At 59.5% G+C, this 11336-nt stretch overlaps 1 protein-coding gene across 4 annotated transcripts in view; it reads right to left on the reverse strand.

Moving 5' to 3' along the window:
* Positions 1–10988, reverse strand: part of DAG1 (dystroglycan 1) — a 43677-nt gene extending 32689 nt beyond the window's left edge. The window contains exon 1 of one of the 4 annotated variants that reach the window (XM_083796031.1): positions 10852–10988. The gene's annotated coding sequence lies outside the window, so the exon portion shown is untranslated. Of the gene's footprint in view, positions 1–4544; positions 6406–9411; positions 9434–10851 lie in introns of those variants that run through there. The other 3 variants (XM_083796034.1, XM_083796033.1, XM_083796032.1) reach the window with 3 other exon arrangements.
* Positions 10989–11336: the final 348 nt, after the last annotated feature.

Consider the following 11336-nt stretch of genomic DNA (forward strand, 5'->3'; position numbering starts at 1 on the left):
GGGGCAGCGTGCCGTGGGACGGCAGGCCGGGACAGACGAGCACCCCGGCACGGCGAAGGGACCACCATCCACAACTGCCAGCTGTACGTGCCACCACGGCGTGAGCACACCGTGCTTTTAATAGCTTCCAGCACCGAGCCGGGCTCAGGAGCTTAAAGCTTGAAGAGCAGCGCGTGAGGCACGCCTGCAGTTGGAGGGACTGTCCTCACCAGCGCCAGGGAGCAGGGACCGGGACCAAGAGCGGGACCAACCTAAATCCTCCCTGTCAGCCTCGGGGGCCGAGAGCACCAGGTCATCCCATTTTCCTGGGATTTCCAGAGTTTAAGTTTGTTTTCTGATCAGAGAGTAACAGTAGGAGACTATAAAAAAGCAATGCACTGGCCTGAGTGGCTCCAGAGGCTAAAATAAACACGCTGAGCCCTGTTTGTGATAGAGTAAAAATAGCTCGTTTCTCATCCCTTCCCAGGACCTCTGCCTTGCATGCAAAAGCTCCGCAGGTTAACCAGAAAAATACCTTAACTGTAAATGTCAGCGGATGAGGAGGGAATGTTTCAATTTGAGCTCTGTGCCATTTTTGCAGGAATTCAGAAAGGTGGCGAGCGGACAGCACCTGCGAAGCTCCTCTTGTGCACAGGGCTGGAAGCCACACGGCGCCGATTCCCTTTAATAGAAACTCCCATCCTTCTAAAAAAAACTCATTGGAATTACATCTTGTGCTCTTTCTTGGCTGAATACTTTTTAAATGACACGTACTCCAAAGAGCATTAGCTACCAAATCTAGCGCTGAGCTGTGCTGCAGTCGTGACGGGCTCTGGAAAGCAGCGCGAGCGCAACGAACTGTGCTCCAAAAGGGACCACGGCAGCTCTGGCTCTCCCAAAGCAGCATTGCTTCCTACCAACCTCTGCTAAATTCACTTTTTTTCCAGGGCCTAAACGCACCCTTTGGCACCCGCACTGCCCAGCCCTTGGGAGAGGAGTGACCCAGGGCCACGCCGCGGGGAAGCCACCACGAAGGTGGCTTTGGTTGTCACCTCCTTTTCCCAATGAGGGAACAGCCAGACCCACGAGCTTAACTGACGTGGGGCTGAAAAAGGACCGCAGGAGAATCCACGACAGGGTGCTGAACGTGTCCCCCGTGGGAAATCCCCCGGGGGTGGCTCTGAGCACCGCAGCAGGGTCAGCGGCCCCGCTGCTGCCCGTGCATCCGGCTCCCAGCACCACCGAATTCCCAGCTCCGCTCCTGAAACGCAGGCTCAAACGGCGGCAACATAAATGCAGCAGCAATTTAGGGCTTTGGGTGAGACACGGCGGCATCTCCAAAGATTTCTTAGAACAGCCGTGCTCATTTTAAGTGACAGGGACAAGAAAAACAGATTTGCTAGCTAAACAGACATTCAGTGTAGCTGGTCATATGAAAAGCTCAACGCTTACTTCAGTTTACATTCTTAAACGCGGCCACATCACATTCAAATCCAGCACTTAGCAAGGTCAGTTACAGCGGTCCTCAGCGTTTCACCTGCTCGATTAAGGCAAATCTTGCAGAAAGCACGCTGTCTGCAGCCAAAGACTTCAAGGGATGGCACGGCCACAGCCTCTCCCCACCTACCTCTTCCAACTGTGAAGCACCTTAGCAAATAATCGAGACAAAAAAAGCGCACTTTTCCCAGGTTTTAATTTGCCTGGCTTCCTCCTCCTCTGGCTTTCACAGACCTTCATACTTCATGGCCGGAAACAGCTCAGAGAACAAGGAGAGCTGCCTGCCGCTCACCAGCTCTCCCGTCCCACCTGCCTGCACACACTCACTGCAGTCACCTCAGCCAGACGCTTCACGGTATAAACCACAGCTTCTTACTCATGTTAATATTTTGTGCTACCTGCTACATAAGGAGGAGGAAGTTCTTCGCTCAGAGGGTGGTGAGGCCCTGTCCCAGGCTGCCCAGAGGAGCTGTGGCTGCCCCATCCGCGGCAGTGCCCAAGGCCAGGCTGGATGGGGCTGGGGGCAGCCTGGGCTGGTGGGGGGGTCCCTGCCCATGGCAGGGGGTTGGAGTTAGATGGGCTTTAAGGTCCCTTCCAACCCAAACCACTCTGCAATTCTATGATAAACGCTGCTACTCTTAAAGTGGACTCCTCTTCTGTCCCCTGCTCCTCACCTGCCATCACTTCTTGTTCTTTTTCACTTAACAGGGCGCAGATCCCAGAAAAAAAAAATGTCTCCTGATCCAGCGGCAAGTGGCTTAGCAGCCCGCCCCCCGAGAAAAGCACCAGGTACTGCGATGGGTGAACCGCCTCCCCCCACCCACGCAACCCAGGCCGGCAGCTACCACCTCCACGGGAAGCCCACCACCCCACGCACACGGCGCAGCGGTGCTCTCGCCTCTGGCGCAACGGGGCACGATGCATCCCGCTTCCTTCCTGCTCCAGCCCACTTTTCCTCCTATTCAATGGCCCGCAAAGATTTTGGCAGCTCGTGCAACCAGGGCCCAGCACGACGCTCCAGCAGCTCTGTGGGTCTCCTCTGGTGGCAGGGCTCCTCACAGACGCCTGGAAACTGAAGGCTTGGTAGGAAAGAGTTCGCTGTTCCTTCCCCCCAACTCTTCCAGGCAGGGCGGACATGCTTGAAGACCCAGCACCAGCACTACAGGCAGCTTTATGGCCGCTTGAAGCTGGTGTCACCTCCAGAAGAAGGATTTCCACCCCACTCCAACCCTCTCCCCTACTTTGTGCTAGCACGCAAGCTAAAGCTGCCCAGAGAATGGGACCAGGGCAATGGTACCTATCGGAGGAGCACACCAAGAGCCCGGTTTCCACCTGGCCCCAGCTCTGCAAGCCCTGGGGTGTTCCCTCGCAGCAGCACGAGCAGAGGGCAGGACCCCTTACACCTGCGGTGCCGAGTTCGGGCCCTGTAAAAATCGTGCCGTGCAAGGTTACCGCACACTGCTGCCAAGGAAAACCCACCCAACTCCAACAGACAAAGGGAAAAAGAAATAAAAGCTGGTTTCAGCTGGACACCTCCCATTTATTTCCTGCAGTCGTCTCCCATGGGCAGCCGTGTCCCAGCAGCACGGAGCCATCCACAGCGGGCATGAGTCCCCGGCAGGATCCATCCCACCCCAACCGGCTGCCCGAGCTCCCCTGGGCACGCAGGCAAACGACCTGCCACAGGTCTCTGCTCAGCCACCAAGCTACTTTGAAAGACATCTAAAAAAATACACGAGATGCTTTTTGCACGTGACTTTTCTACGCAAGGGACTGCTCTAGAGCCTGCCGCCAGCACACGGAAGGAGCAGCACGCCAGGGGACCAGCCCCAGCTAGGAGCTGAAGTGACGTGCGTGCAGCCTGCTGACCATGCCACCGACCTGCCTCTGCGCCACCTCCAGCCGGCCAGATGCACCCAGGGGAGTTCAGATGCCTTCTCCTCCCCACAAAGCCCACGGGAAGACACGGGGACCTTTGGCTCTGCTGACACAGGGCATTCCTTCCCATGGAGGCGAGACAAGGTAAAGGCAAGCAGCTGTCCTGCTCACAAGGACTGCAGACAGCTCAGCTGGCTGCCATCACAGGGCCCAGGCAGGACAGGGGCCACCAGTTATTCTAGCTGATCCTCGTGACCATCTCTTTAGGGAGATGAACACCTTCAAGCTTCCCGAAGCAATGACTTCTGCAGCAGCCACCAAACCTCCTCCTCCCCTCCCAGCGGGGAACTGGGCAGCTCCTGCACTCTGTCAACGTGAAGCTGGGACCAGCGTGCTCATAAACCTCCGCTCACACGTGGCTTTGCTTTGAAGGGGAGCACGCACCGAAATGCTGGGACACCAGCAGGAGTCCACTGGTGGATCGGTCGGGCTGCAGAGCTGAGCCTTCCGCTGATACCAAGGGTGGCTTCCACTCGCTGGGACCCGGCCACCTTGCCACGCGCCCAAGCGGCTCCAAGCTCCGCGCATCCTCTTCCATTCAGCATTAACCTAGAGCTTCGGTCCCAAACCGACAGCGCGAGGTGTCAGTCCCACGTGGCAGAGTCACCATCATCTTAAGCAGCTACTTAAGTACAATTCCACCCCAGAACACTGACGTAGGGGCTTCGACTAAGCCAACCTGAATCCCTATACACAACCAGAAGACAGGACTGGAGCACACAAAGCGCTCTTCCCAGGCTCTCGGCTGGAGCAAGCACGCCACGCGCTGTACGGGTCCGAAAGGCACTCACAAGGAGGAACCCTGCACTTACCCTTGCCCCCCCGTGAGCTCCGTCACGCCGGTGGCAGGCTGCTTCTCCGGCAGGAGCTAAGCTCACCAATTCACCACAAAGCACACCGGTACCAACAGCCGAGACATAAAGGGGAGAGGGCAGAGCTGTCCCTGCTTGCAGCATCTTGAGCTTACCTCAGCCTCAGGAAAATCAAGCCCAAAATCTCACTGCCTGCTCCGTCCTGCTTTTCTTTACCAAGCAGGGGAGAAGCCGCACCAAGTGGTCCCCTGAAGCACCCTATCGTCCGTGGTTTTCAACAGACTACAAGGAATCCGCAAAAGGTGCAAAAAGGCTTACCTACGCTCGGGACTCGGCTCGCTGCACATCCACGCACCGCCAGGGGAGGCTTTAGGAGTCAGGACGCAGGGAAGAGAGCAGGGCTGGAGGATGTCGAGCTCGGTCACGCCAGGGCGAAGCGCACAGCGCCAGCACGCCGGTCTGCAGGAAACAGCTTCTTCCTGTGACGGCAGGACAGCACCGCAGCCGCTCTCCCTGGGGAAGCCTCCAGCCCACAGACGGACAGCCGCCGAGCAAGGCCTGTCCCAGCCGTGTGGGCAGGCCACGTCCTGGCTCCGACGCCGCCGGGTCCCACCGCGTGCGCCCGACCCCGCGACCAGCACCCTGCGGGCACGTTCAGCTCGCACGCCGTGCTCTGCAGAGCACAGCAGGGAGAAGGAAGAGGAGGGTTAGGATTCCAGTTTCCAGCACTTAGGGGTGTGCTGTACTACGGTACCGGCAGCGGGACACTGGTTGGAGAGGCAGGTGGTTACTGAACCATACCACGGGCCTGTGATGCTGCTTCTCGACACCAGGAACCCGACCACCCCTGATCCAGGCTTTTAAGCAAACCTTCTCACGCCTCGACTAGCCGTGACAATCACGAGTACTTCACTCGGCCACGTTAAGCAGACAGAATCACACAGAACTTTTATCCCAGCTTATCACCAGTACAACGCGCAGCACCGCCGCTGCCTTCTCCAACGCTTTAAGACCACAATACACAAGCTTACGTCTTTGCCAGTAACAGCTGAATCCCTTCTTCGTGTTAGCTTTGATTACCAAGTTTTCGTAGGGCTCTGAAGTCCTATTCTTATGCTTTTCTTACAAGCAGTTTACTAACAAGGGTTCGTGGGGTTCCACACGCAGCACCGTTACAACACGTTGCTTTGGCTTCCTCTGGACTTTTCTGAAGGGGATTTGTTATTCAGCAATTGTTACTCCCGCAAGATCAAACTCCTTATTTCTCTCCAGTCCGAACTCTAACTGATATTCAAACAGGATTTTATTCATAGACGCGATAAAGTGTTTGCTGAAGGAGCAGCCAGCACAAGGCTGCTGGCACAGGGGCGAACACAAAGCCTGGGCTTCACGGAGACCATCAGAAGCGTTAAATTCCCCCCCACTGCGTACGAAGTTCCGAATTTTGGCCAAGCAGGTCCTCATTCTGGAGGAATGGAGTTCACAGTGTGCAAACATGCAGTGCTTTGCGTTAGATTACAAGAGATCGTTGGTCCAAGCCACTTCTGGCAACTTCTGTATCACTGCCCCCAACAAACAAATTAGTGCCAAGCCTGGAGAACCCCTGATCTGACCTCCACGCAGATCTACAGCGTCTGCTACCCTGTTCCTGATGCTTTATTCCACAGGCGAAGGACAGATCTGCGTTGTGGCCACACTCCACAGCTCCCGGGACCACTGACGTGCCCTGCTCACAGGCACTACGGGGCAGGGGCTGAAATGAACTAAATGGGAGAACTAATGAAATCAGTGACTAGCCGAGCCTGTTACATTCAGTCGTTACCAGCGTTGCTGGAATTACACCCTTCAGCATGTCATGGAGCAGGCACGGCTGCGCAGCGTGCGGGAGAAGGGAAGGATGCTGAAGTCCTGGTATTTTTCTGCCTTCTGGCTCACGATGCCTCCCTGCCCCGCACCTGGGAGCCAGCTTCCTGGAGGAATCCCAAGAGCCACAGCACAGCTAAAAAAGACACCACGTTACGTTTCTACACTGTTATTTCAATTTCTGCAATACTTCGAGAAGGTCTGAAGGAACTTTTCCTTCCTGCAGAGGAAACTCTCAGCCGGAGGATAGTTTTACAGCGTAAGTTTATGAGAGGTGCACAGAAGCCATGCTGAAAAGACTCAGCAAATACCTCCCTTTTGATTAAGGAGGTGTCTGAACAGCACCCCGGACTTCTGAATAACTGACCAGCAGGGACAGGGACTGCTTTTGCCTACCAGACCCAGCTCTCCTCCCCTGTAACTGAAAAGCCCCAAAGACGCCATTGGCGCAAGGAAATTCTCTGGAGGAGGACGGGAGCTCTGGAAAGGCGTACGTTTCCCCACGGGTCTGAAGGAGCCCATTTGGGGCTGACCTGGCATGAGGAAAACGGAAAAAACGGTGACAGGAAGCGAGCCATCCCTCCCAGCAAGGGACCCAGAGCGCAGGTGGTCCCCCTGCCACCGCCCGAAGCTGTGACTGCGGCACGAGGCTGTCACATCACCCGCCGCCATTCAGTGCTCAAGTGGAAAACCGCTGGCTCACACCATTGCCGAGCCTCACCCAACTCATCCCAAATCAACCCCTAGCCCTTGGGACTGACAGCAAGTGACCAGTGTCTGCTACTGGAAACTCTCATCAGAACTACCCAACGCTAACTCCCACCCTTAAGGGACACGCGTCACAGAAGATTAAGCTTCCTCAAGTCTCAATGTACAATCTAGCCCGTAAAAAAAAAAAAAAAAAAGGAACGTGCCCGAAAGAACCAGCGTGAATTCATCGCCTATACGTGCTCAACGCCAGCGCGACCTATAGCTGTGCGAGGGTAAGCTGAAACCTCTCCTGTAATCGCTCGGCAGCCGTGGGGAGGCAGGGGAGGAATGCCGCCCGTCAGGTCCTTGCCGAGGAGCATTTGCAAAGCTGAGCGCTGGTGAAGAGGCTTCTCAAGCAATTTGCTAGAAAGCTCTGAGGAGCCCGGATACGAAATGTTTCTGTAGCTGCCCGTATAGCCCTCCATGAACAGCACCCTTCTCAGAAAGCAGGTTAGAAAATACAGACCATAACCTTATTCAGGGTCACCAAGACAGCGAATGCCACAGCTGAGCGCTGCAGCGAGACCACAGCACGAGACAGGAGTTAGGAAGGAGAAATCCTCGCCAGAAACCTTCGTTTGAATACCTACTGACAGGGCAGGCGAGGTTAGGAGCCAATTTTCCTGAAGAAAACCCCAAAGTGAAACTAAACACCGTCCACCTCCAGGACTAGGACAAGACCTACTGCCGTTCCCAAGCCCGCCAGCACCAGGGCCATGCCTCTCCCTCCTGCTCCTCCAGGCCAGGCCTGCTGTGCTCCTTCCACGCCGCGACTCAGGCTACTAACTTCCAGAAAGGTAACTGGGAGTAGGGGGAGAAAAAAGAAAAGCTCAGCTCAGCAAGAAGACTGGCAAACAGCTCACTGCCACCACGTGTGCGGGACGAGGACCTCGCCTCTCCAGGAGCAGCGAGCGTGCCGCCAGCCCAGCCCGAGCCACCTGCGGTGAGGCCGGGCTCCGTGGCGAGCCCCCTGCAGCCACAGGTGCACGGAGGGAGCCGCAGGGCGGCACGCAGCCGTGGAGGAGCCCCTCGGTGGCAGAGACACCGGGGCATTTCCTAGCGTGCACTGAGCTAGCCTCTGGAAACCCGCGCTGCTGGGCTGCAGCGACCTTGAGCAGGACAGAGCATGGGGGAAAAACAGGGTGCACGATCTCACCTGCGCCCAGAACCTCCGGCAGGAGCCGCCGCCAGGTGAAAAGCTTGAACTCGGGCTGCGGCCCCAGCACGCGGGAAGCCCAGCGGGGCCGCTCAGCACCAGGAGAGGGAGGCCCCCGCTTCCTTGCCACGCCAAGCCCTGGCGCTGCTCCTCCTCCTGACAGCTCCCACGCCGGGCGCAAGGGGCAGAGGGGGGACACCCCCCGGGGCACCCCGCTCACGGGGCCAGCGAGCACCAGCTCCTCGGGACGGCGCTGCGCCAGCAGGCCAGCCTGCACGCTCGGGAGAGAGGCAGTGACAAAGAAGGCAGTAATGCCAAATATATACAACGCCATCCCCGCTGGCAAGCTGAACTTCAATCCAGCAAAGCTGAACTATGGACAGTTTTAAGCCAGCTGGTAAATGCAGGAAGATACGCAGACAGAAACATGCGCTAGAAGAGGAAACGCACCTATCTAAATTACTCCAGCAGGTTAATGTGTTATCTTCCCTTCCAGCAGCACCTCAGTAGTTTGGCCAAACTTACTTGATCTCGCAGAACTAGACCTAAAAGCACCGGTTCTTTGGGTTGATCTTTTGTTTTTTCACAGCTTAAACATGGTCACAGTCCTCAGCGAATCGGGTTTAAGGTACACAGCTCTCCAGACGGCACAAACATCCTAAGAACAAACATTTTCAGCATACCAAGACCTCAGATATGCTAGGTCAATCCAACTGTGTTTATCTGTATTTTGCCCAAATCGCTGCTGAAGTACTCTGAGCTCAAGGAGCAGCAGCCTCCCTCCCCACCGATCCAGCAAGAGACCAGAAGTAATCGGCAGACAGCCTACGAGCACCACAAAGAATGCCAGAGACATTTATTTACACAACCGCTGCTTGCCCAAGGAGAACTTTGAGTTTGCATTTTCCTTGTTCAAATTAACCATTACCGGAATTAATTCCTCCGTATTATTCCTCAGCTCACAGGAGGGAAGGCACAAGCCACCCAAAATCACCCCTGCAATGAAACTTGCAGTCACTGCCGAAAGGAGCCGGCCACAGCTCCTCCTGGGCTGGCACAGCACAGCGGCCCCCCTCCAGGACAACCCCACCTTATTTCTCCCCGGAGCACGGAAAAGGCAGCGAGGCAACACTCCTGCTGCTGTGCCACGTTGCTCCTGCCGGGGGACCTGGGGGTCAGCGCAAAGCACCGAAGCCCCTCTCCTCACAGCTGCGACCGTCAGCTTCCCCGTGCACGCGGAGCAGGGCGCAGCGCTCCCCCCGACATCCTCCCTCGCTGCCAGGGCCTAACTCCGAAGGCTGGAGACACGCGAGGATTCCTCTAAAGCAGCCGCCCGTGGAAGATAAGTTACGGCCAGGTTTGAGCCAACTCCAGCCGCGCATTTCACAGCGCAAGCGCTTGGGGGTCTCGCCGTACCTGCCAAGGGTCCAGCTCCGTCTCCTGTGGCAGCCGAGCCCAGCACACCGGGCAGTAAGAGACAGGAGAGGGGAGCGGATTAGCAGCGCTGCTCCGCCTGCTGCAAACAGTGCTTGACCTAGCAGCAAGCTTCAGGCACGTCTAAAAGCAGAGAAGTGCTCATGGTTAACAAATTCCGTACGGAGCCTACGGGAACACAGCAAGACACCAAACACGCTGACTGGTACCAGCCCAGCGGCTTCTTCCAATTCTCCAGGCCTAAAATTATGCAGGATTTACTTGGTGTAAAGGAAGGGGCGCTGCTAAGCTAGCACGCACCCTGCACACCAGCACCTCGTTGTTCAAGAATTTGTGCCAGGTCCCGAAGAAAGACGCAGGAATTCCTGCAGCACGAGGACAGCCAGCGCGACCTGGGAGCGGCGACGCTTTGCTGACCGCCTCTCTGAGCGACCAGCGGCGTTCCCAGCGCTTCGGCTCGCTCTCGAGCTTCTCCCGTTGGCATACTACCCTATATTTAGGACAGAAGAGCACAATGACAGGCGCTGGGAAGAGCGAATTAAGGGGCTTAGGACGCCTGGAATAGCAGCAGAGACGCAGAAACCTGCACTGAGTTAGAAACTCCTGGAGCGAGGCCTCCAGGGGCAGAACGGGGTCTGGGAGCCGAAGCCGTTACGGGACGGCATGCCGCGGGAGGCTGGACAAGGAGCCCGGGACGAGCGGCACTCCCACGGCGGCGGGAGGAAGCCCCTGCCGGGAGGGGCCGGGAGAAGAGACGTGACCGCTCTTTTTACCCACAAGGAGAATTTTTAGCCTCGGTTCAGACGGGCGGGGGACGTCGGAGCCATCTCCTCAAGCCCGAGGCCCCAGGACCGAGCCCCCCACGGCCCCCGCCTCCCGCTCCCAGCCCGGGGGGGGCCGCGGCCCCCGGCAGGTCTCGCTGTCCCGGGGCTGAGCCGGGCCCCGCCGCCTGTTGCTCGGGGGGCGGCCGGGAGCCGCGCGGGGAGGCCGCCCGGGGGTCGGGTCCCCCTCGGAGGCGGGGGCTCCGCCGCGGCCGCCCCGGTGCCGGCGCCGGCCCAAGGTCAGCCCCGCAGCCCCGCCGAGCCCCCCGCGGGGCTCCGAGCCCGGGCCAGGCCGCTCCCCGCACAGCCGGGGCCGCTGGGCGCCCGCTACCGGGAAACCCCCGGCCCGGCCCTGCCGCCCACGGTGCGGGGGGGGGGCGCGCCCAGGCCCAGACCGAGGCCTTGGCGGGGCCGTTCCGCCGCCCGCTCCCCGAGGCGCCGGGGCCCTGCCGCCGCTGCCGGGCCGGGCCCGCCCGGTAGGCCAAGGGCAGTGCGGCGCGGCAGGTGCCGCCGGGCGGCGGCGAGGCGAGGCGAGGCGAGGCGAGGCCCCGCCGCGCCGTTCTCCCCCCCCCGCCCCCCGCGTGCCCCCTCCGCCGCTCACCGTGCGCGGCCGGGCCCCGAGGCCGCTCCCGGAGGCCGCTCCCCGCCGCCAGCGGCCCCGACGCACCGAGCGGGCGGCGCGGCGCGAGCGCGACCCCGCGCGGGCACGTACCTGGGGGCGGGGCCCGGCGGCGCCTGGCAACCGGCGGCACGAGCGCGCCGCGGCCAATCGGCGCCCGCCGCCCGCGCCCGCCGCGCCCCCTCCCGGCCCCGCCCCACCTGGCCGCGCGCGCGGCACCGCCCCCCCCTCCCCGCGCCCTGCGCCCGGCCCGCCCCCGCCCGCCAGGCCGCGCCCCCGCCCGCCGGGCCGTGCCCACCCACCAGGCCACGCCCCCACCATCGGACCACGCCCCCACCACCAGGCCACGCCCCCACCATCAGGCCACGCCCCCATCATTAGGCCACGCCCCCATCATCAGGCCACGCCCCCACCACCAGGCCACGCCCCCACCACCAGGCCACGCCCCCACCATCAGGCCACGCCCC

This window comes from Anser anser (assembly GCF_964211835.1).
Source record: "Anser anser genome assembly, chromosome: 12".
In the NCBI taxonomy this organism is placed as follows: Eukaryota; Metazoa; Chordata; class Aves; order Anseriformes; family Anatidae; genus Anser; species Anser anser.